Source organism: Rana temporaria, chromosome 2 (genome assembly GCF_905171775.1).
Source record: "Rana temporaria chromosome 2, aRanTem1.1, whole genome shotgun sequence".
In the NCBI taxonomy this organism is placed as follows: domain Eukaryota; kingdom Metazoa; phylum Chordata; class Amphibia; order Anura; family Ranidae; genus Rana; species Rana temporaria.
In genome coordinates this window covers 373,936,347-373,962,399 of record NC_053490.1, presented here as the reverse complement: position 1 = coordinate 373,962,399, position 26,053 = coordinate 373,936,347, and positions in this window count along the sequence as shown.

The window sequence follows — 26,053 nt, the reverse complement described above, 5'->3', positions numbered from 1 at the left end:
TATTTTTGGCCTGCCCTGGCTACAGACTCATCAACCTCACATCGATTGGGGTGGCAAGGAGGTCAACTTTGTGTCATCCTACTGTTCCCACAACTGTTTCACATCTGTTACCACCACCTGTTCCACCATCACCGTCTGTTCAGAGAACCTCCAACATGTCCCTCCGACATACTTAGAATTTGCAGATGTATTTGACAAGAAACAGGCTGACCGCCTACCTCCCCATAGGCCTTATGATTGCCCTATCGATCTGTTACCTGGTGCAGCAATTCCTTTCGGCCGTATTTTTCCTCTGTCAGAGACGGAATTAAAGGCCCTCAAAACCTACATTGACGAGAACCTTGAGAAACAGTTTATTCGCCCCTCTCCCTCCCCTGCGGGGGCAGGAATCTTCTTTGTGGAGAAAAAAGACGGCTCCTTCCGACCCTGCATTGACTACAGGGAGTTGAATAAAATTACTGTTAAAAACAGATACCCACTACCCCTTATTCCTGAGCTCTTTCAACGGTTCCGTTCTGCTAAAATTTTCTACAAATTGGATCTCCGGGGTGCCTACAACCTCATCCGAATTAGAACTGGGGATGAGTGGAAGACTGCTTTTAGATCCAGATTTGGCCATTTTGAGTACCTCGTTATGCCGTTCGGTCTCTGCAACGCCCCAGCTACCCTCCAACACCTTGTCAACGACATTTTTCGGAAACACTTGGATGACTTTTTAGTGGTATATTTGGACGATATTCTTATTTTTTCAGCTTCCATTGATCTCCATCGGGAACATGTCAAGACAGTCCTCACCATCCTTAGACGTCATAAGTTATACTTGAAGGCCGAGAAATGTGAGTTCGAAAAAAGCACAGTACAGTTCCTCGGTTTCATCGTCTCTACTTCTGGGGTTGCCATGGACCCACAAAAAGTTCAAGCCATTCAAGACTGGCCAGTTCCCAAAGACAAAAAAGGGGTGCAACGCTTTATTGGTTTTGCCAACTTTTATAGACGTTTCATCATTGGATTCTCCTCCATAGTAGCACCCATTACTAAACTCACCCACCAAGGTAACCGTTTTGTCTGGTCACAGGAGGCCCAGGAAGCTTTCTCCAAGCTCAAGTCAAAATTTACCTCAGCACCTGTTCTACGTCACCCTGATCCGGCACTACCCTTCATACTTGAGGTCGACGCCTCCGAAACAGCTGTTGGGGCCATTCTATCTCAAAGACAAGGACCTCAAGCCCTTCTGCATCCCGTGGCCTTTGCTTCTCGAAAATTAAACCCACCAGAGAGAAACTACGACATTGTGACAGAGAGTTGTTAGCGATTAAGTTTGCTCTTGAAGAGTGGAGATACTTGCTGGAAGGGGCAGTTCACTCTATTATGATCTTCACAGATCACAAAAATCTAGAGTATCTGCGGTCAGCTAAACGTCTGAGGCCCAGGCAGGCCCGTTGGGCTCTTCTCTTCACCCGATTTAATTTTCTTATATCTTACAGGCCCGGTTCCAAGAATGTGAAAGCAGATGCTCTCTCCAGAATGTTTTTGGAAGATCCCGTGACATCGGAGCCTGGCACCATTCTGTCATCACACAATTTTCTGTTACTTCCACAAGCGGACCTTTTAACCTCTCTGAAAACTGCGTCCAAGTATTACCTCAACCAGGGGACACTCTCCCTTGAAAGATGGGACGAACTGCTCTGGTCTCAAAATAAAATTGTTGTTCCTTTGGAAACCCGACACCTAGTTCTCAGTACGTTCCATAATCACAAACTGGCAGGTCACTTCGGAGCTCGAAAGACCGCAGAACTGGTTTCTCGCACATTCTGGTGGCCAAGGTGGAGACAGGATTGTAAGGCCTATGTATCTGCTTGTATTCGTTGTCAGTGCAACAAGGGGCCAATTATGAAGAGTTGGGGGTTACTCAAGCCTTTGCCCATTCCTGAACGGCCATGGTCCGAAGTTTCTATGGATTTTTATTGTGGATCTTCCCCCGTCCGGGGGTTTTACCTCAATTTTTGTTGTCATTGACCGCCTTTCATAAAGGGCACTCCATCAGCTACAGAAACAGCCAAAAAATGTTTTAAGGAAGTTGTCAGGCTTCATGGAACTCCCAGAAGTATCGTCTCTGACAGAGGCGTACAATTTACGTCCAAATTTTGGAAAGAACTCTGTAAAACCCTTGACATCAAAGTTTGTCTCTCATCAGCTTATCACCCACAGAGCAATGGTCAAACAGAAAGAACGAACCAGACCCTGGAGCAATATCTCCGCTGTTTCTGTTCAGCCTCTCAGGACGACTGGTCCTTATTACTTCCATCCGCAGAGTTTGCGTACAACAATTCCATCCATTCCACAACCAATCAGACTCCTTTTTGGTCCAACTTCGGGTTTCATCCTTCATTTTTACCAAATTCCTTTCCAGAAGCTTCAGTTCCAGCTGTTCAAGAGCTCATAGCCTCTATTCAACAAAATTTCAGGAAACTCCAGAAAACGATGTATCAGGCTCAGGAGGACTACAAAAATTGTTTTGATAGGAGGAAGAAGGAGAGTCCGACTTTTGAAATTGGGGAGAAAGTCTGATTGTCCGCTGCAAACCTCAGGTTACACATACCTTCTCGGAAGTTAGGTCAGAGGTTCGTCGGTCCTTTTAAAATCAAACGAAAAATTAATGATGTCGCTTTCGAGTTGGACTTACCTAATGCTTACAAAATTCATCCTGTCTTCCATGTTTCCTTGTTAAAGCCTGTCGTTCCTGAGGCTTTCCCCGACAGAGAAGAATCTCCACCCATACCTGTGGAGATCGAGGGCGAGTTAGAGTTCGAGGTTGAGGCCATTCTGGGTTGCAGAAAAAGAGGAAGACAGCTTCAGTACTTGGTGAAGTGGAAGGGTTACCCTCCGGAGGATAATTCATGGGAGCCATCAAGAAACGTACACGCTCTGCGGCTAATCCGAGCCTTTCATCAGAACCATCCAGAGTTGATGTCCAATTTGGGCGTCCGGAGTCCGCCCCTTGGGGGGGGCACTGTCAGGGACTCAGTAGCCGATTTGCGCTTCCGCGCATGCGCGCGCCACGCACGGGCACGCGCATGCATGCCTCTGCGCACCCGCACGCGCATCCACCAAACAGGGCGCAACCCGGCCTATTTAAACCAGCACCACACTCATGGTGGTTGCTGGTTTGTTGTCAGCTTTACCTATTTGGAGAAACCTTGAAGAAACCTGAACCTTGACCTGTTTTGACCCGGATTTGGACTTTGACTACTCTCTGCCTTCTCCTGCACTTGACCCCTGGATTGTTTATTGGACCCGCTGCCGTCTCTATTCCTTTTGACCACTGGCTTGCTGATTTAAACTTTCTGTCTTCCGGAACCCCTAACCACTTGGCTTGTTTCCTGGATCTACCGTTGTTCTGACCTGAACGGGCTCCCAGCCCCGTGGACTTTGTTTTGCACCTGCATCTCTGCTTCATCTGCCACAGCTTCCCTGGTATCTCCGCATCACATCTTCAGTGACTTCCATCAAACCATCTTCCGCTGCTGGTAGCCGGTGCCTCTTTGTGCCCCTCCTCACTGTCTCCACCTCCAGGGGGGGAGGTGCACAGAGTCGCAAAGGTAGCCGCCCTCGGCATCTTGGTCTCGGTGAGTACTTACTTTAACGTTTCTGACAATAATATAGTGCCCTATTGTTGGTGTCAATGGGAGGAATAGTGCCTCATGTCAGTGGGAGGAATTGTTCCCCAAGGGACGGATAAAGGCTAGAAAAGGGCCACATCTGGCCCTCGGGCCGCAGTTTGGAGACCTCTGTCATAGGAGATCAAAAAGGTCATCAAGGCGTCATGCTCATGCTGAGATTGACAGCCCTATTTCTGAATTCTCTAGGCATTACTCTGGACACAACTATCATTTAAGGAAGAAGTTCTGAAAGAGACATCACTTGTTCTATTCTCCAGAGTGTTCCCACCATCTGGGTTCAAATGCTTGCTGGGTATGTGAGGAGCCCATTATCCCTGGCAAACTAGTCTGCAGGGGCTGTCTGTCCAAAATCCCAATTGAGAACAAGAGGGCCAGAAAGTGGCATCCCTTCTCAAATAGATTGGCAAAGATTCAACTGCGGAATTGCCTTCAGCTCTCCCCAGACCAGCTCTCCCACATGTGGCTGGTATGACCCTCAAGAGGATCAGCCGGGCCCTTAATGGGGGTCCTTCAAAAAGATCACTTCTCATCAGGAGATGAGGACTCTAAGCAGTTGGGGTTTAGCTTTACCCTTGTGCAACCATATATTGCAGCAGTTTGGATGGGAGAAGGGGGAGGAGCTGCCTAAAAAAACTAAGAGTTGTTTTCCCTTTCTACATAAAAAAAAATCATGTTTTCCATTTATGGAAGAGAAAATTGAGTACTGTCCGTGATACTTTTTTTATTTGCACTAACATACAATTTTTCAGGACAAGCTTGGTGTTATGTCCCCTTCACAATTGCACTAATACAGCTACAAATTTATGGAATAAATTAAGAGCCCTTTCTCTCAGAAAAATGCAGAAAACAGAGGAGAGGTTTTCTCTCAGGGACACAGTCGCCTTGGACACTCCACCTGTAGTGGATGCAGAAATTGTTAGATTAGCAAATAATTTCACTCTCCCCATGGATTCAAGATTCAGCCACATTTAAGGATGTCATAGATAGGTGGATCAATCTGGATCTCAGGAAAATCTATCTGTTTGCAGATCTCTCTTTGGTAACAAACTAGAGACAGCAATCTCTACAGTAACAGGAGGCAAGTTGGGGCTTCTGTCTCAGGATATAAGGACGAAGAGCACAAAACTTTTCCAGAGTAGATTCCAGAAGCAAAGGTCTAGAGATTCCAGGGCTTTTCACCAAGGGAGATACATGAGGAAACGTTAGAGAGGCACCCAGGAAACTTTTTCAAGGTCCAGGAGGCAGAAGACTTTGGACGTGCCACAATAATCTACAAACTCTTTTTAATAATCAGAGCAACCAGGCTCTCTCAGTAGGGTCCAAGTTGTCCCGCTTTGCGGAAGTCTTGGCAAGACACTGCAAGGACAAGTGGGTGTTGTCCACGATTATGTATGGCCACTTTTGAATGTTTGTACATTGTCCTCCAAAAAGTCACATCACACCCTCCAGAATTCTGGATTCCCCTCAGAAGGGAAACATTCTATATCAGAATGCTACCAGTTCAGATGGCCATTGTTCTAGTGCGATTCTTGGAAAGGTTTTCTGGGTTTTACTCTACTTTCTTCCTAGTCCAAAAAAAGAATGGCAGTTGGCACCCGGTCATAGACTTCAAGGGGCTGAATTTGTTTATTTTTCTAGAGAGATTCAAAATAGAGGTGCTGCAGACCATCGTACAAGTGGTACAAACAGGAGACTAGATACTCTCAGTCCCCGTACACACGACCAAACATGTCTGCTGAAACTGGTCCGCGGCCCAGTTTCAGCAGACATGTTCGGTTGTGTGTAGGCCCGAGCGTGCAGGATTCCAGCAAACATTTGCCCGCCGGGCCTTTTCCCAGCGGGCAAATATTCCTGGACTTGTTTTAAAACAGTCCGCTGGAATCCTGCCCGCTCGGACATGTTCGGTCGTCTGTACAGACCTACCGTACATGTCCGAGCGCCCGCCATCCCTCGCATGCGTCGAATGACTTCGACGCATGCGTGGAAGCATTTAACTGGCAGGCCCGCCCACGTCGCCGCGTCATCGTCTCGGCGACGCCGCGGACACGCCCCGCGTAGTGCTTACGCGCGGATTTCTGTACGATGGTTAGTACAGCCATCGTACAGAAATCCCCGGCCAGACATGTACGGTGAAAACGGTCCGGCGGACCGCTTTCATCGTACATGTTTGGTCGTCTGTACACGGCCTCAGTGGATCTGCAGGTTGCCGATCCTACCATCTTTTCAGAAGTACTTCAGGTTTGCAGTTGGCTGGGTCCAACTGCAGTTCCCGTTCAGCCTCTGTACCTCTCCAAGGTCTTTCACCAAGATCCTGGTGGCAGGCCTTGGCTCTCTTCAGGGAGAGGAAACTCTGGGTCCATAATTATTTAGACAACATGCTCCTTATGGCTTGCAGCAAACATCAGTTACTCAAGCACAAGCAACTCTTCGTCTATTTTGGCTGATTAATAAATTCTGCGAAAAAAAACAGCTGCTCCCAACCCAGTAGATAGTGTACCTGAGAGCCCTCTTCAACATGGCCAATGTCTCCCCTTTCCTGCCTCCGCTGACCCAGATCTCTCTTCACAATGGAATTGCAACCTGGCATATTCTCTCTCTCTGACAGCCCTGATACTGAGATTCCTATTGAGACTATTAGCCAAACAGATTTCACGCAGGCCCTGGTTTCTTATAGCTCTTCATTTCAGTGCTCAAGCTCCGATTACCCTATCAGACCTTCCAAACCTGCTGTAGCAGGGAGACCAAATCCATGCAAACTTTGTCTTTATGCATGGATGTTGAGAGGGGGAGACTGGAGAGCCTAGGGTGCTCGTCAAATGTAATCACTACTACTGAATTACTAATTACTACTGAATTTTTAGGAAGCCTTCCACTAATAGGGTCTACTTATGGATATGGGACAAATATGTTACGTTTCCATCAGTAAAGGACTTTTCTCCTACCACTCCTTCTGCATCCCAGGTCCTAGATTTTCCTCAGTATAGATTGGACCTTTGTTTGGGCCTGAGTTTGTTAAGGTGGAAGTAGCACCTTAAAATGACTAAAATTACTTGGTAATGACTAAAATCTGATAATCCAGTTTCTCAAGGTAGTGTTTAAACTCTGTCCCATGGGAGGAGGATTTCCCCCTAATCTGTTGGTGCTTTTACATTTTCTTTTAAAACAACCCTTTGCTCTTATGGAACAGTGCTCACTGTGGAACATTACCTTCACATTATCTTTTAAAGCAGTTTTCCTTGTGGCAATTACCTCAGGAAGGAGCATTAGAGGCCCATATTACCCTTTTCCAGACAGAATGGAACTCTGCATGGTGGCCCAATTTGTTCCCAAGGTTGCCACATTCTTTCATCTCTCAGAAACCTGTGCCTTACCTAATTTCCTAGAAGCACAATCAGGAACCTTACTTGCGCTGGATATCAAGGACCTTAAAACACTACGGGGAAGATCCTCGTACAATTGCATGGGCGCAGCGTATGTCAGATACGCTACGCCGCTGTAACTTACTTTTTTAATCTTTGAATCCAGAAAGAATTTGCGCCGTAAGTTACGGCGGCGTAGTGTATCTCTCGTGGCGTAACGGCGCGAAATTCAAATTGGCGAGTAGGGGGCGTGTTTCGATTAAATGAAGCGCGTCCCCGCGCCAAACAAACTGCGCATGCGCCGTCCCTAAATTTCCCGCCGTGCATTGCGCTAAATGACGTCGCAAGGCTTTTATTGTTTTGACATGGACGTAAATTACGTCCAGCCCCATTCACGGACGACTTACGCAAACAAAATAAAATATTTTCAAATTCGATGCGGGAACGACGGCCATACTTAACATTGCGTACGCCACCAAATAGCAGCTTTAACTATACGCCGAAAAAAGGCGAACGGAAACAATGTAAAAAAGAATGCGACGGCTGCTCGTACGTTCGTGGATCGGAAATAGCTAATTTGCATACTCGACGTGGAATACGACGGGAACGCCACCCAGCGGACGCCGAAAAATTGCATCTTAGATCCGAAGGCGTACCAAGACGTACGCCTGTCGGATCTAACCCAGATGCCGTCGTATCTTGTTTTGAGGATTCAAAACAAAGATACGACACGGGAAATTTGAAAGTACGTCGGCGTATCACTAGATACGCCGGCGTACTCTCTTTGTGGATCTGCCCCTACCTCTCTGCCACAGCTTCATTTCAAACATCCAACAGGCTATTAACCCTGCCTAGTGTCAAGAACAAGAGGGAAGGAAGCCTACTCGAGTACCTTGGCTGAGTGGATTGTGATACTTATACAAAGAGCATACAAGGCAGCTGGTGTCAAGAAAGAAAATTACGGTAAGTATTTGATACTATTTTCCATTTTCTTAGCTTTTTTAGGAAGAACTAAAAACAAAAGGATTTTCAAACTAGCCAATGTCAAGCTGAAAGACCAAATTCAAATTTGCTACACGTAATTGGCAAATTCCAATCAATCAAGCTAACATAAATCAAGATCTATAGCAACCATATGAATGGAACAAGTATTATCATCAGCAGAAGAAATCAACTGGGTGGTTTGGGGAATTCAAAGTATATTGCTTATTTCTCTATTGTGTATGCCAATTCTGTCTTAAATCAATGTGGGAAGAAGATTACCAGTGTGAAGTTTCTCCAAGTGCATCCAAAGGAAAAGGAAAACATACCTATTTCCTCTACAGCTAAAACGCTTAATCCATAATATTTAATTAAAGTGGGAATGTTTAACCACTTTTTCTCAAATATTATTACATATTGTATATTTCAACCCAGCATGGCGCACAGATGTAAAGCATCTGTGCATTGTGGTGCTGTGCATTGAAAAAAAAGGGTCAGGTACATTTTTTAGTGAGTTAAGGTTCGTTGCCAGTCTATTCAAAATGAATATGCTGCTTTAATTTAGTGTGTTTCAAAGCAGCCTGCCTTAATGAGGCATGCACAATAATGAAGTGAGTTAATGCAACACAGAGTCTGAATGGGTCCTAAAAAAAAAAAGAAAATTGCTGTAAGAATTTTTTTTTATTGTAATTCTTGAAAGATGTTAGCAGTAATATTGTAGAGAGCAAACAATCAAGTGTACCTTAGGAAGGAGGAGTATATCAGAGTTGCAAACCTGCTGGCTTTCATAAGTAAACCATTGCATAGAAATGTGCATTGCATGTTAACTTTGTAAATGGCTTGTTGCATTTTATAAAAAAAGAAGTGATAGTGTTTATTTTAGGGCCTGTGTTTTGGGTTTCGGTCAATGGCATCAGTATGACATCAATTTCTGACCCTTCTGCTATCCTTTTGAATTCATTGCCAGGTGCATTTGACCTGCAGTTGTCCTACAAAAAAATGTGTTTTGCATTGCCATAGACTTGCATTGGAGTGCAAAATCCATCTGATGTGAACAAAAGCCCATCAACAAAGGCCTTTAGCCTATATATGCTGGAAACTGATGGCAGCAATCACAAAGTCACTATATGGCAGCTGTAACAATGTTCTTGTGGCACCGGGCTAAGAGACAGCACATTAATGCAGTTTGCCATGCTGTAAAAAAATATATACCGTACATTTGCCTTAAGGCATTATTTGTCTCATGTATTTTGGGACACAAGGATCTCTGAAGTGAACTATACGCTTGCTGCTAAGTGGTTGTATAAGAAACTGACTTAGCCACTTACCATTTTACAGTACTGTGTATGCAATTTCTACTAACTCTTGATGATCAGATTTGTTTTGAGCATGTCTTATTATTGGGGAAAAACATCTTGAAATCATACATTTTCCAAAACGATAGCGTCTGTAAGCCGCATTTGCCCATATGTAGTTTTTCAATTATAGTTCCCATATATGATGTCCCATTGTAGCTGCAGTTCAATGAAACACAAGAGAATAATAAGAAAAGCTGTTCTATTCCATCCTTGTTTCTTTTTCTTTATTATACATATGCCACTGTGTATCATTTGTAAGTAATTATTATTACTACATCTGCTCTGGAGAGGATCTACATTAAGAGCATTCACTATTAACAAAAATGCCTTACAGAATTTGCCTTCTTTTTCGACTCCCTTGTATCAGCTGTCAGATGTCCCCAGTGCAGCCATAATTCCTCCCACTTAATAAACCCCCGCAGGGGATAAATCCCGCAGATAGTGTGACAAGCTGAAGATTACATGTACGTGAAGACACTTTATTTTCATTACATATCCCACAGTTGTAGACAGCATTGTGTCACCTCTCTCCAAACTGCTCATTACTCTGCTCACTTATCTTTTTTATTTTATTTTTTTAAGAAAAGCTAGGGATTTCATTGCCATTTGTGTCTTGGAACCTGTGTGTGTATAAATATATCTTAAAATATGTATATATATATATATATATATATATATATATATATATATATAATATCTAAGTCTAATTTGTGCATGTGCAGTAGATATAAACAATTTGTGATGTGGGTGTATTTTCAGTTGGAGCTACATCTGTCACTAGATACATAAATGCATTGGCAAAAATATTTACACATAAACATAGAAATACGCATATGTCTTCCAGTAAGTGTTTTTAATGTGGTTGAAATAAAATGGGTATAAATACTTACCCTTAATCAGAAAATAAATGTTAAAGGAAAAAAAAGCACATGGACAATATATGATTAAACTTTTTAAAAACAGCTGCCCCTGCAATACTTACCTCCTTTCTACCAGTGTCCCCAACAGCCTTTCTGCTGTTCCTCTTCCAGGTTGAATACAACTTTGTGTAAAAAAGTGGAATTGGGCATTAATACCGACATTTCAGAGATTACTATAGAAATATACAGTATTTAATGAATAGCTTTGCTTTACTTTTTTAAACATTAAGTGCTGGTATTGCAACTACCCTGCATCCAAGAAATGGAAAGGTTCCTGAACTGCCAATACCTGTAAATATTATGCCGCATACACACGATAGGTCAAACCGATGAGAACAGTCTGATGGACCGTTTTCATCGGACCAAACCGATCGTGTGTGGGCCCCATCGGTTATTTATCCATAGGTTAAAAAAAGCAATCTTGTTTTAAATTTAACCGATGGATACCTAACCGATAGAAAAAAACGATCGTTAGTAGGCACAACCATCGGTTAAAAATCCACGCATGCTCAGAATCAAGTGGACGCATGCTTGGAAGCATTGAACTTCGTTTTTTTCAGCACATCGTTGAGTTTTAAGTCACAGCGTTCTGACACGACCGTTTTTTAACCGATGGTGTGTAGGCGCGACGGACCATCAGTCAGCTTCATCGGTTAACTGATGAAAGCGGTCCATCGGTCTGTTCTCATCGGATGGACCGATCGTGTGTACGCGGCATTATAATGGCCTAATTGAAATGGCTTTAGCAATATGGGAGTAGCTTAATAACCCCCTTCCCATACATATACATAGTACCTATTGTTTTGTTTCATTACTTCATCTGCAGACTGTTTGACCAGTGTTTAATCATATTGCTTTGAAAACAGGGCAACTCCATGACATCACAATAATTTCCTCTGATAGCCTTGCCCTTTTGAATGGATAGACCTGTCAAGACCAAAGTAATTCCACTCTCCCTTGGAGCCTTGAATTGATAGATGACTTGTTGTAATTCTAATCAATTGGTAGCTGACAAGGAAAACGTTTATATAAAAGCTACCAATAGATCACTTTATAAAGTGATCTATTACTAGTTGACATTTCACCCAACGTGCACTTATAATGGTGACCTTTGCTGGATCATACATTATCTTGAATATGAACACTATTACAAGTAACATGACAATACAAGAAGACAAAGTTTTGCAGACTGGATACCCTAGAGGGAGAGCCTATATCATCTTAAATTCTCAAAGGTGCTGTATTTCCAACAACACATCAGTTCTGATACTGTTTATTGATATAGTACAAATCTAATATCTTTGCACGGTATAGCAGAATCATAACTATTTTATGAAACAGGGTTGGTGAACTGCAAATAGCTTCTGTTGTTATGTCACTGGCAGCCACAAAGACCAAAACCCTATAGGTACTGCTAATATACAAATTAGAAATGTACAGCAGTAACTAAAATATACAACGTATAATCATCTGGAACTTGCTACTGGTATTGGGACTGGATTAGCCAAAATCAATAAACTCTTCTTCAAATCTGCCAACTTAACAGTGTTTGCATTAGTGATGTATGGGGATGCACTTTGAGACAAAAATACATCTAGCACAATTATAGTCCAATGATGATCATATATTGTCCATGATGACAGCTTAGGCGCAAATTGCTACTTTTTATCAATATATACTTTACATCTTCACACATTATGTCAATATGTCCAACAACACTTGACACCAAGTATTTAGAAATCTAGCCAGATCATCAGATTTATATACTTGCTAGCTCTCTTGTGTTGTACCTACATGACTAGCAAGCATACACAGTACATCTGTTGATATGGCTAGATTTCTTGATCAATTCCTGAGGGTACATAAGGACTCCTACTCTGCTTGGGATTTTAGTTATTTTTTTTATTTTTTCTTGGCTTTTTCATTTCTCTTATCTGGCTTTAACTTGTTCTTCAGTTGCCTGTGTTCTCTGCGGCCCTATGTCTGTCTGGCGTTCTTGTATTCAATTTTCCCCCTGTGTATTTGGTCTGACATCAGTTGGTCGCTCCTTGTTTGTCTTTTTATGTTTCAGCATCCTAATCCAATGTTTGTTCCCCTTGTGTGTTCTAATATGTGCACACACCAAGTTCTGGCACCAGAAAACGTCCAGGGTAATTCTAGGCATTTACTAATAGGTCCTAGGGGCAACCAAATACTAGTGAACACAAAGGGGTTGATTTACTAAAACTGGAGAGTGCAAAATCTGGTGCAGCTCTGCAAAGAAACCAATCAGCTTCAGGTTATTTGTTAAAGCTTAAATGAACAAGGTGAAGTTAGAAGCTGATTGGCTACACCATGCACAGCCTAACCACAATTTGCACTCTCCAGTTTAAGTAAATCAACCCCATAATGTGGCACACACTGGAAGCTTATATAAGCACAAAAGCATACCCATATAATACACCGGTTTCTGGATTCATAGTTGTGTGCCAAGTGTGCTCCTTGTCCTATGTATATATTATTTTGTCCTGACCTGATCTCTGGGCTTGACTCTTAAGGCACATGGTACGAAAATCTGAAGTAAAATTTCATCCGACGAGCAATCTGCTGATTTTTGGATCATTAGTGTGGTGCATTCGACAGCCGATTACAAATTTTCAGATGACAAAAACTGTATGTGCAGGTTAAAAATGTTTTACCGTATGTTAACACAACATTCGATTTTCATTTAATTAGTACAGTTTTAATCTGAAAAACACATTCTCAGAAACGAAAAAAAAAAAAATACATGCAAAACAATACAAAATATGCCATCACTTCTGAAGTTGAATTCTGTCGCATGTCAGTAACCTCTTCACTTTCGACATGAGAGTAGCATGCAACAAAAAACGGACGAAAATGTGTTTGATAATCTGATCATGTGTACGAGGCTTTAAACATCTAACGACCCAGTCTTGATCTTGACTTTGGCTTGAACTACTGCCTTTCCCCTTTGTTACCCATCAAGTTGCTTATCTTAGTCTACCTCATTAATATGCTAGAAGTTGTCAACTCCTAATTTTTTGATAAAACAGTGATCAAGGGGCTGTTTATGTATATATACGAAAAAATTATTTATAAACCAAGCAAAATATAGCTATGAAAACCAACAGACTGAAAAAAGAATATGGGCACACAAAAAAAAAAAAAAAAAACAACTAGACTTCAGATAGAATAAAGACAGAATAATCTGTAGATGCATTCAAATTACTACGGGAAAAATAAAGGCAAACCAGAAAGAACATGAGCACAAAAACATTAGACACCAGTTAGAATAAAAGCTTGAAAACCAGCAAACTCCAGAGAATATGTTGCATGTCTGGGAAAAGCTAGGAAGACTGCAAAGAATTTGTTCTAGCAAAATAGGCATAATAATGAACACCTAGCAGTCTAAGCATTACAACCAATGGTATAATACAGTCTTCACCAATTGTTAGAGAAGCTATGATGCAAATTGCTTGACTTTTCACTGATATAATCTGAAATCAGGTTTCCTTGAGATATTGCATTTTTAAATGATTGTGATTCTTTCCACTCCTTTACTAAACATAAACTCTACATTTTTATTTCTTCTTGCGTTTATAAGCTGTACACCATAAATTAATAATGACCAATTACAAGAAGTGTTTGGTTTTCAATAATTTTACAAGAACAAACACAATGTTTAATTACATTTATAATAATAGAAAATACAGTATATCAAATAATTATAATAGATAAAATAGGTGCTACCTAATGATGCGTATGAATATTCAGCAGAGCCTATAATCTTAATAAACTTATGCAAATATAGATATGCCATGACTCACATCCAATATAGTCCGAGGGCGTTTTCTTTTTTTTCTTGTTAATTACTAATGGCGTGAAACTTGTGACTCACATACCATAAAACCTGAGGTTACTTTAGTTACTTTGTCTTACATATTTGATTTAAATATATTGCCAGATACAGCTGTTATTTATATAATACAATATTTAAGACCAAATGAACTTTCACTTTAAATCAGCTAAATACATTGCAGGTGCATCAAAGCAAAATGTGTCGTACAGTTTTTTTTTCTTTTTTTTAAAGCAGCCACAGCCTGAGTAAAAAAAAGCCTGCTCCTTGGCAGCTCTTAGGCCGCATACACACGATCGGTCAAAACCAATACAAACGGACTGAAGGTCCGTTTTTTATCGGTCCAAACCGATCGTGTGTGGGCCCCATCGGTCAGTTATCCTTCGGTCAAAAAAATGAGAACTTGCTTTAAAATTTGACCGATGGACGCCTAACCGATGGGTCAAAACCGATCGTTAGTATGCAAAAGCATCGGTTAAAAACCTGCGCATGCTCAGAATCAAGTCGACACATGCTTGGAAGCATTGAACTTCGTTTTTTTCAGCACGTCGTTGTGTTTTACGTCACCGCGTTCTGACATGATCGGTTAATTAACTGATGGTGTGTAGGCGCATCAGACCATCAGTCAGCTTCATTGGTTAACCGATGACAACGGTCCCTAGGACCGTTCTCATCGGATGGACTGATCGTGTGTACGCGGCCTTATTCTCTGTGTGAAAGCAGTGATCTCTGTGCAGAGGTCTGACACACCTCATGGGTAGTAAAACTAGAGATATCGAAAAAAGAAAAGAAGTTTGAACTTTGCTGATTGCAACTCGACCTCGACCTCGAATTATATCAAGTTAAATAATGCTGAAATTAGTAGCTTTAGAGTCACAGGAACTCTGATGCCTCGTACATACGACCAATTTTCCCGTCGGGAAAACTGCCATGACAGCTTTTGGCCGGGAAAACTGGCCATGTGTATGCTCCATGGCAGTTTTTCCCGACAGGGAAAACCTCCGGGAATCCCGGCGGGAAAAATTAGAAAATGCGTTCTTTTTTCCTGCCGGGATTCCCGGCAGTTTTTAAGCCGGCAGTTTTTCTATGGGGAAAGCCTGCGGTGGAGCATACACAAGGCCAGGTTTCCCGACCAAAGCTCTCATGTCAGTTTTACTGCCCGGAAAACTGACCGTGTGTAGGGGGAAAAAGCTACCGAGCAGGTTCTCGGTTTTCCCCTTGGTTTTCCCGGTGGACTTTTTACCGCCGGGAAAACCAATCGTGTGTACAAGGCATGAAAGTGGAAAAAGCTCACAAACATACACTATCCTATACCATACACTAAGTATGTTATATCCTATAACATATATACATTTTTCACTCACCTGAGCCTCGGCGTTCCTTTTTCTTCCTTCTAGGTCAGGACTAATGGTGTCTCCCCGCCTTGCTGGTATAAACTGCTGGCTGTCCATCTGGATTTTTCTGCTGCTGGACGCGGCCCCTGCATCCTAAGCTGCCAATGGCAACTTTGTCAGGGAACCCCGCTGCTGATCCTCGGGTTGGCGTCATGCTGCCTTAAACAGTCAGCTTGAGGAAGCTGGGCGGGATGCTATGTCTCTCTTCTTAGAGCTAAGTTTTACTGTGCCAGTTAGGGGCAAGCCGTGCTCGCTCTCTGATTTTTTACGGATTCCCATGGTGCAGCTACTCTGAGCATGTGCATAGCCAATCGGGGGAGGAGGGGGTGGAGCCAGCCTTAGGGAAGCCAATTTTCAAAGCGCTTCTACCCAGGTTTCACTCCTACATATTTCCTGCTCTAAAATGTAGGCAAGACATAACATGTCTTATATCTTTTTCAGCAGAACCAAAATGCCTACCCCCTCTACCCCCACTCACAAAGAAGGTAAGGGAGATACCGATGATCACATGCATCCTTAGGATTTGCTGTCTAGCAGACTAGTTCCTCACGCCTATCTGTGCTGCTCCAGCTCCTTAGGTCACGGTCATGGCTCTTCTCGGAGATCAGAGTATGGAAGCTCGGGAAGGAATAGGAGAGGTTCATCCTCACAGGAAGATCGACACTCTCACGGAAGAAGAGAAACTTCTTGTTCCCACTCTCCCTCAAGGCATCGCCATTCTCCGTTGCATCATCGCCGGGATTTTCATCATGATCGGCCCAGGCCAGGAGGTTACTGGGCTTGCCCTAAAAAGGCGATGGCCGGGAAGACGGCTTGTGTGGATTGCTTCAAGGAGGCGACAAAGGGCCAATAATCTGATAACACGGAGCTAGTATCCTTAATTAAGAAGGCTATTGAGGATACACTAAAGTCGTTTGCAAGCAGACGCAGGTGTCAACTGCCCCAGTTCCCTCTACTTCTCGCCCCCTGTCACCTTAAAGACTTCCAGTCGCTCAGGGTCAGGGTGACCCAGAGACACAAGCTCAGTTGGCCTCAGATGCATCCTCTGCCGAAGAGGAGGATACCCAGTATGATGGTTTTGACTTTGCCTTAGTACAACCTTTTGTGAAGGAAATTAGGCAGACCCTGCTGTGGGAAGATGCAGCAGAAGAACCGCAAAAGAAGCAAAGGAAGTTGTTTGCTAACATAAAACGGGAGGCAGTGAATTGTGGAAGAGATCCAGGATATAATCTTTGATGAGTGGAAGAACTTAGATAAGAAAATGATGTTCAAGAATCGGTTCACAAAGCTGTATCTATTTAAGACAGAGAAGGAGAAGTAACCAGACATGTAACCCTACCACTGGATGACGCAGTATCCTTCAAAGACCTACTGGATAGGAGGGTAGATGTAGATCCTAAAAAGATCTACACATTGGCTGGGGGAGCATGTAGACCATCGATGGCTTAGCCACCATCTCTAAGGCCATGGAGGTCTGGATGCAAAAAGCCAAAGGGGCGGTGGAGAATGACCTGGGTAAAGCTGAGGTCCTAGCCTTGTAAGCAAATCTGAAGCTAATAGCTTTGTTTATGGCTGAAGCATCCATCGATCTAATCAAGACTCTAGCGAGAGTTATGCTGAACACAGTAACTGCCAGAAGAGTCCTGTGGCTCAGGCCCTGGGTGGCTGACCCAGCGTCCATGCAGGGATGGTGCAGAATACCTTTCGAGGGTCACTCCCTGTTTGGGAATAAACTAGACACGGCCATCGCTAAGGCAACTGGGGGGGAAATTGGGATTTATCCCTCAGGATCAAAGGTTACTTCATAGGAAAAACACAACCTTCAGAAACACGGCAAAACCCAGAGGCAGAGACGCCAGGGCCTACAAGCCAGGAAGGGAGTTTCGCCGACAGTAGTCAAACTAAGGGACAAACCGCAAATTTGGAAGACCAACCTCTTCTGCGGGGCAGCACCCCGGAAGTCTTTTTGACTACCCACCGGCTCACAGTTGTCGGGTGGGAGCCTTTGTCTCAATGAAGATGCCTCCAGAGAAGGAAAAACAGGATATCTTTTGGAATTACATAAGACCCTCCTGCAACAGGAAGCGATAGTCGCAGTTCCTCAATGGAGCGTTTTTCCGCCTCTGTTTTTGGAGTCTTTTCGCCTCTGTTCTTGGTTCAAAAGAAGTCGGGGGCTTGGAGACCAGTGATAGATCTCAGGGACCTCAACAGGTCCATCAAGAAAGATCGATTCAGGATGGAGTGGCTCCAGACAGTCCTGAAAGTCATTCACTGGCTGCTATCGGTGGATCTCAGGGATGCATACTTCCACGTGCCTGTGGCCCCGTACTACCAGAGGTTTCTTCGGTTTGCAATTGGACAACTTCATATCAATTTGTGTGCCTACCCTTCAGGCTGACCACATCCCCCAGAGTATTCACGAAGATCCTGGTGGCTCTGGTGGCACACCTACGATTGCAGGGAATCTGTATACACCACTACTTGGACAACATTTTACTTCTAAGCCAAGATGGGGACATGCTCCTAACACACCTGGAAACAACCTTGTTGACATTGGAGAGCTTTGGATGGCTAATCAATCAAGACAAGAGTCACCTCGTGCCGACTCTATCCCTGGTGTACCTTGGTGCGAAAATAGATACCCAAATGGCATCAGTGATTTTGCCCAGGGACAAGATGTCCGGTATACTAAAAATTATGTCGGAAGCTCGAAAGAAAGCATACCTGCCAACAATAGACTGCATGCGACTTCTTGGTATAATGATCTCAACCAATTTAATGGTCAAGTGGGCCCAATGGTATTCGCGCCTCTTCCAAATGGGTCTCCTAGATCAATGGAGATGGGGGGATCTTGGTCGGAGAATCCAGATCACAGCCCAGATGAGAACTTGGACTGGTGGTCGAGACAACAGAACCTTATTCGGTGCCACTCTTTATTCACAACGAGGTGGCAAATAGTCTAGTCGGATGCCAGCGATACGGGCTGGGGAGCCCTATACAAAGATCAGTGGGCCCAAGGCCATTGGACTTTTCAGACGGCCAATGTAGTCTCCAACATACTGGAGTTGAGGGCAGCCTTCCAGGCCCTCCTGGCCTTCAAGAGTCAGATCCAGGGAGCGCCCATCCTTTTGAAGCTAGACAATGTGACGGCAGTGGCTTACATCCACAGGCAAAGGACACTCACAGCAGTGCCCTCCTGAGGGAGATGACCCCGATCATGGATTGGGCTCAGTCCAATTTACAGTTGCTAACAGCAGTGTATGTGCCTGGGCATCTAAACACTCAAGCAGACTACCTGTCCAGAGTGGACTTGGACAACAATGAGTGGGCCCTGTCTCTACAGATCTTTCGGAGCCTGGTGGCATGGGCCTTGCTTCTGGAGGTGGACCTATTTGCCTCTCCGACCAATACCAAGCTACCATGGTTCTTCGCCAAGTCAAATCACCCGCAAGCAACAGGGGTGAATGCTCTAACAGCAGAATGGAATTTCAGAACAGCATATACCTTCCCTCCGATCCGCCTCTTCTTATGCAGATTGCGACAAGAGAGGGTATCTGTCCTGGCACTAATTCCAGACTGGCCGAAGAGACCTTGGTATCCTCTACTCCGCTCATTGAGCATCAGAAAGCCACGTCCTCTACCAGTAGCTTCGGACCTGCTGAAGCAATCCGCCACCCGGCCCCAGGGAGCCTGAAATTGACGGCCTGGGTCTTGAGAAGCAAAGGCTAATCAGTCTGGGTTGCTCAACCAGAGTCACGAGTACCCTTATGAAAGTGAGGAAAGGCAGTACCAACAATGCCTACAGCAGAACTTGTAACAAGTTTGTGGAATTTGCATACAGACATGACTTTTTGCCTAAATCACCAAGGGTCTGCCACATTCTGGAGTTCCTCCAGGTGGGTTTGGAACTAGGCCTCTTCACAAGCACTTTGAAAACTCATGTGTCTGCCATCTTGGCTTTCACTGGTGTGCACTGGGCCGCGGAAAGGTTGGTGATTCAATTCTTCAGAGCAGTCATCCGCCTGAGGCCACCAAAGTCTCCTAGAATCCTGAAGTGGGACTTACCTCTAATCTTGGATTTCATTTCATAAGACACCTTTGTTTCTCCTGTCTCTCTATGGCATCTCACATTGAAGACCTCCTTTCTCATTTCAATAACTTCAGCCAGAAGGGTATCCTAAATGACGGTGTTGGGGTTTAAAAACCCTTCCTCTACTCAGACCAATGCTGGGATTTGTCCCGAAAGTAGCCTCTACGTTGCATATGGCACAAGAAATCACGCTCCCATTGTTTCCCACAGGAAACTCTTAGGCCCCGTACACACGGCCGAGGAACTCGACGTGCCAAACACATCAAGTTCCTCGGCCAGTTCAGCCCTGAAGCCGCCGAGGAGCTCGGCGGGCCGAGAGCTCCCATAGAACAACGAGGAAATAGAGAACATGTTCTCTATTTCCTCGTCGAGCTCCTCGTCGGCTTCCTCGGCGAAATTGTACACACAGCCGGGTTTCTCGGCAGAATTCAGCCAGAAACTCGGTCGGAAGCTGAATTCTGCCGAGGAAACTGGTCGTGTGTACGGGGCCATAGAATCCAAATCCTTTCAATGTGGGATCTTCACTGAAAGCCTATGTGGACGCAACAGCCGAACTTAGAAAGTCGGACAATCTCTTCGTCATCCCGAATGGTGCTCGGAAGGGCCTGAGAGCTTCTGGCAGAGTGATCGCCACATGGCTAGTTAAGGCGATAGCTTTGGCCTACAAAACGAAAGGTTTGCCTGTGCCTGAGGGGATCACAGCGCATTCCACGAGGGGAGTCTCTACCTCCTGGGCAGCGGCAGGACAAGTGTCCTTGAAAACGATCTGCAAGGCAGCCATATGGACGTCCATACATACCTTAATGGCACACTATTGTGTGGAGCCGGCAGCTCTGACTACCTTAGATTTGTTCTCACTTCCGCCTTCAATGTAGATTAAAAAAAATTCTCAAGCATGACCATCCCGTGTGTGGCTAGTTAATGCCCAGCTGTGCTGACATGGAGCCATGACGAAAACCGAAAAATTGAATTCAAATACATACCGTAATTTTCCTTTTTCTGATGAGTTCCATGGCAGCACAGCATACCCGCCCAGTTAAGTAGTAATAGTTACAAAACGCTAAGGCTGAGGTGAGTGAAAAATGTATAGTTTAAAGCGGAGGTTCACCCGCACATGACACTTTTTCCCCTTAGATGGATGCTCGTTTTGTCTAGGGGAATCGGCTAGTTGTTTTAAAATATGATCCGTACTTACCGTTTACGAGATGCATCTTCTCCGCCGCTTCCGGGTATGGGCTGCGGGACTGGGCGTTCCTATTTTGATTGACAGTCTTCTGAGAGGCTTCCGACGGTAGCATCCATCGCGTCACAATTTTCCGAAAGAAGCCGAACGTCGGTGCGCAGGCGCAGTATAGAGCCGCACCGACGTTCGGCTTCTTTCGGCTACTAGTGACGCGATGGATGCGACCGTCGGAAGCCTCTCGGAAGACTGTCAATCAAGAAGGAACGCCCGCTCCCGAAGACCCATACCCGGAAGCGACGGAGAAGATGCATCTCGAAAACGGTAAGTACGGCTCATATTTTAAAACAACTAGCCGATTCCCCTAGACAAAACGAGCATCCATCTAAGGTGAAAAGAGAAAAAAAAATAATTGGGTGAACTCCCGCTTTAAGTCCTGATTACATAGGGGGCCTCACCCAGCTGTGCTGCCATGGAGCTCATCAGGAAAGGAAAATTACGGTAAGTATTTAAATTAAATTTTCCGTTTTATCCCCATACTGAGCACACATGCAGAGAATAATTTGTGCTCCCAGCACATTTCTGCCCACAGAAAGCATATGACAGAACGCTGTTCCTCTTTGGTGCAATGTAAAGATTTCGCAGCCATCTTCACCACAGCATGAAAACTCTTATGCCAAACTGCAAGGACAGCCGGCTTGCCAGACAGACTAGTCACATGACACTCTATGACACTACCAATTGCTACTTCTCCCGCCCTCCTGCTTTCCACCGAAAATATAAAAGTGCAGACATTTTTTGCAGCTCCTTCATATATATCCTATAACATACACTAAGGCTCCATGCAAAATTGTTTCTCAATTTCGATCATGTAAATTACTTGAAAATGGCATGTCTTAATGGGTTTACGTTCATGGAAGGATCTTAAGTGAGGTATGGTCATCACAATTTCTTTTCATTAAAACTATTAATCTTGGTCCAGTTAATCTTGGAGTTACTAGGCACTACAGCTAACATTCTTTGTGCAGTACTGAGGAGCTTTATTTAGCAAAGTATCTCAAATAAGAACTAGTTTTATTGCACCGAATTCAACTCTGTTGTGGAAAATTACAGATCTTGAGTTAAAATAAATGAATTCCTGTGTTATTGTACATTGAGATACAGTATAACCTTTCTTGGGTTTGAGGAATTTAGATTGAGATGAAAGGTGGATAATAGAGTTCTACCCCTGTGTTACTATGATGTCATAACAGTTTTAAGAACTGCATGTAAAGCCATGAAACCCAGGTAGCATATGTGTAGTTAAGCAGAATTCTATTTATTTATTTTTTTCTATAGAAAATCCATAACACAGGAAATGTAAAAATATAAAAGCAGTGCCCTGCAACTCTGGACTGTTCCCTGCTGCAATTCCTTTCTGCACTAGATGTTGTCATTATTCCAAGATTGAATGACATCCAATGTCATTTAACCCACTCCCTGTGAGCCCAGGTTGCCATAGACCCACCATCAAAAGGTGCTATGAAGCTGACCTGTGCTTACAATGCTTCAGCACAACATGCCACTTAGAGGTGTGACCCTGAATGTAGCTTAGGGGCCCCCGTTCAGGCTTCTGTAGTCCCGTAAAGTGGATTCCGCTATCTGCTATGTTGCCGATGTTGTATGCTGAACTAAGAAAAGAATGGAGTACCTTTGACATTACTGGATCCTTCAAAAAAAAAGGGGGTCTAATGGGCAAATGGTCTCCCAAATTGGCGTTCTAGTCCAGTGGTCATCAACCCTGTCCTCAGGGCCCACTAACAGACCAGGTTTGCAAGATAACTGAAATACTTCACAGGTGATATTTTCTGCTTAGTGATTGCAGTATTTTAGTCTGCATCTCCCCAAGGTAATACATAAAACCTGACCTGTTAGTGGGCCCTGAGATCAGGGTTGATGACCACTGCTCTAGTCAACATAATTGTAATAGGCTGGTATATACATCTAGAATAAAGTTGTTGCTAAACAACTGCAAATTTTTCTAGCAGCTCTGAACTGTGTAATGGTCACTTTCTGTCCTACAGTATCCTGCTTGCTCCAAGGAGAACACCTAAAGGAAAAAAGAAAAAGAGCCAAAACATTACGAGGTTCCATTAACACTATAAAAAGTACCAGGCAGTGAAAATATGTATTTAGCTTTTTGAAGTCAACAGAGCAGGCATAAATGCCACTAAATACAGAAGAGTGAGCACAATTTTCTTTTGACATCAGTAAAGGTCTTTTTAGTTTAGCACATAATGTTCACCTGTGTTTCCCTTGCTCTGGACTGTGATTTCTGTAGTGTGAATATAACTACCCCTTAGAATGCCAGTGGCAGGTGGCCGTACCTTAGCGACAGAGATCTGACTGCAGGAGTCTGCAAGTAATATAGAAATCCATTAAGCAATGTAATCAGTGGCCCAGAACTAAAATACCAGCATTGGTTGGATCGGCCCCTCATATGTTTGGATATTGCAGCTTAGTCTAAAGCCTGCTTATCACACAATTTAGATGGATGTACCAGCAAGCTCAATGACCTTTGTTACAATAGCACTTATGTGCCTCCTTCACTACCTGTCATCTTATAATGCCTTGTATAGAAAAAAAAACTTCCAATATATAGAATGAATAATATTCTGCACGATGGAGTGTGCTGAAGGAAAGTAAGACAAATTTTTCATGGAGAAAATTACATTCCTGGAAATAAGGGTCAAACAGCTATAGGGTACCATTCCAATCACTCTCATAATATCTCTTAAGATTGCTCTTGAAAACACTACATTTAAAATACCTGCACTTCTTTTCCTGAATTTTGATGCAGAGTGTTCTTAAAACTAACCTTTTGTCAGATATAAAAGACCCAAATTATTGCAGTTCCGTAATCAATAATACATGATGAAATTTTATTTTTTAAATGAAAGCAATGTAAGTACTTGCATTTGACCTGACATAAGCTTTTTTTCAGTCCTTGTTTAGCAGAATTGGAGTGTGATCCCCCGTACACACGTGCAGGATTTCTGATGGGAAAAGTTCCCTGTCGGAAATCCCTAAGGGAAAGCTGAGAACCTGCTTGGTCAGTCTTTCCCCTACACATGGACGGTTTTCCCAACAGGAAAACTGCGATGGAGCTTTGGACGGGAATCCCGGCCATGTGTATGCTCCATCGCAGTTTTGCATAGAAAAACTGGCAAAAAACCGTCAGGCAAAAGTCCGCGGTAGAGAGCTGGTTCTCTTTTGTTGTCGGCAGTTTTTGGGCAGTTTTACCATCTAAAAACTGGAAGGAGCATACACACGGCCATGATTCTCGGCCAAAAGCTCTCCACGCTGTTTTCTCGTCGGGAAAACCCGGCCGTGTGTACGTGGGCATGAGAGGAAAACATGGAGCCAAACATTTTTTTTTTGTGTGCAGATAGGAAGAGAAAGCAGAGTGACGAGCTATTCACTGTGTTGTTTTCACAGTCACAGGCTGTGGTTGGGTCCATGATGACCTGGGTTTTAGAGGAAGCGGCTTGAATGATGATGGCTATCCGTCTGAAAACATCTACTGGCAGACAAAAGGACAATGGAAGACATCTCTGGATGCTGATGGATCTTGAATGGTAAATGTTTGTGGCAAAATCTGGTTCTGTTATTTTATCTTCCTTAAGGGCTTTTCATTTTACCCTTATTCTTTTTCCTATTTGTATCACAAATGGTACCTATTGTGCTAAAAAAAAAATATGGTGAATTTGGGTGTTGTAGAACCCTCCGTTAAAATATAATAATGCTTTATGACAATGTTATATCTAGGGCTGCATGCAGTATATACTACAGAGGCCTATAAATACTGCCTCACTTATATGCTCTTCCTCAGATGTACATGCTGCAGGAGTTTGTCTTGCCTGTGTCTCCTCTATTTATTGTATGCATGAGACCAGTCATTACATTACACAGAAACAAGTGCAGTTTTTAGGCTTGGATTTATTATTAGGCACGATATGTGACAGAGCCCTGTTTATGCATTTTTACCATCACCATAAAGGTTTAGGACAAGTAAATATTTTGTCTATGTAGCGCCTGTGTACTTTCAGTACAGGTGCTATCCTAAATTTAGAGGGGGGATGAGAGAGTTAGTTAACTCTCATCAGGTAATTTGTGTAAATTAAGCCTCATTGTGTGTTCATTTCTGTGTTCCTGAGGTGCTTTTCAGCAGGTGGTGCCAGTGGAGTCTAGGTGGAGAGTGCTTTTTGCCAGCAGCCAATCAGGAGGGGTTTTCCCTCACGGGGCATGCTGGGGGAGGACGTGCTACGCGGTGTTCTAGTTCCGGGACCCTGATGGCCCGGAGCAACTGAAGCTATGGTGGGGCCCCAGCAATCGGCTGGGTCTCCAAAATTCTGAGAAGAGTCCCAAGCGAGTTGTGCTGTTTGGTGGGGAGTCAGTCTGAGGATATCCAGAGAGGCATGCGATCCAACAGGGCCTAGACAATCACTGGGGATCAAGGTGACCGGACACTGAGAGGTTGGATGTCAGCAACCTGTCAGTCGGTGACCAAGTGAGAGCTAGGCACTAAATTCACTAAATTCACTGGGGAAGATTACTTCATAATTCTACGTAAGGGGGAAGAGCCTGTGGCAGAGGTTCTTCCCCTAAAATTCATTTGCACCAGGTCTGTGGCAGAGACTTGTTTTTCTTCCCAGTGCTCCGGGTGAAAACCTGGCTGCCAGGTCGGTTGTGAGAGGCCTGTCCAGGTACGCTATACCCCCTCGGCTGTAGGGGCGATGAAAGTAAAGTGTCATTTTGTAGCAGGACTGCTTCTGTCTGTTGGGCTGAATCTGCTATTCTTCCTCCTCACCCATCTTTGATCCGTCTACCTCCAGTTTACTGTTTGCCGTGTAGGGCGAGAATAAAAGCACAAGAAAGACACCTACTGCTCGGAACATTCCATTATTGCTGCTCTCATCTATCTACCCCTTGACGCTCACAGAGGGTAACACGCCATCCCCAAATACTAACCAGCGGCTCCTGCCGGGGCGGGTAGCGCTACATCTAAAAGACAAAGTATAACCCATGAAGTTATGGTGAGGTGGGTTAAAAGGAACCATAACAATGTCTACTGTTTCAGTGTAAAGTACAGTAGAGCCATCATAGAACAGACGGTACCTACTGTATCCTAAATTTCAAGAATAAGGTGATTATTCCTTATTTTGGTATAGGGGTTGGAGCCATGTGTTTGCCAAA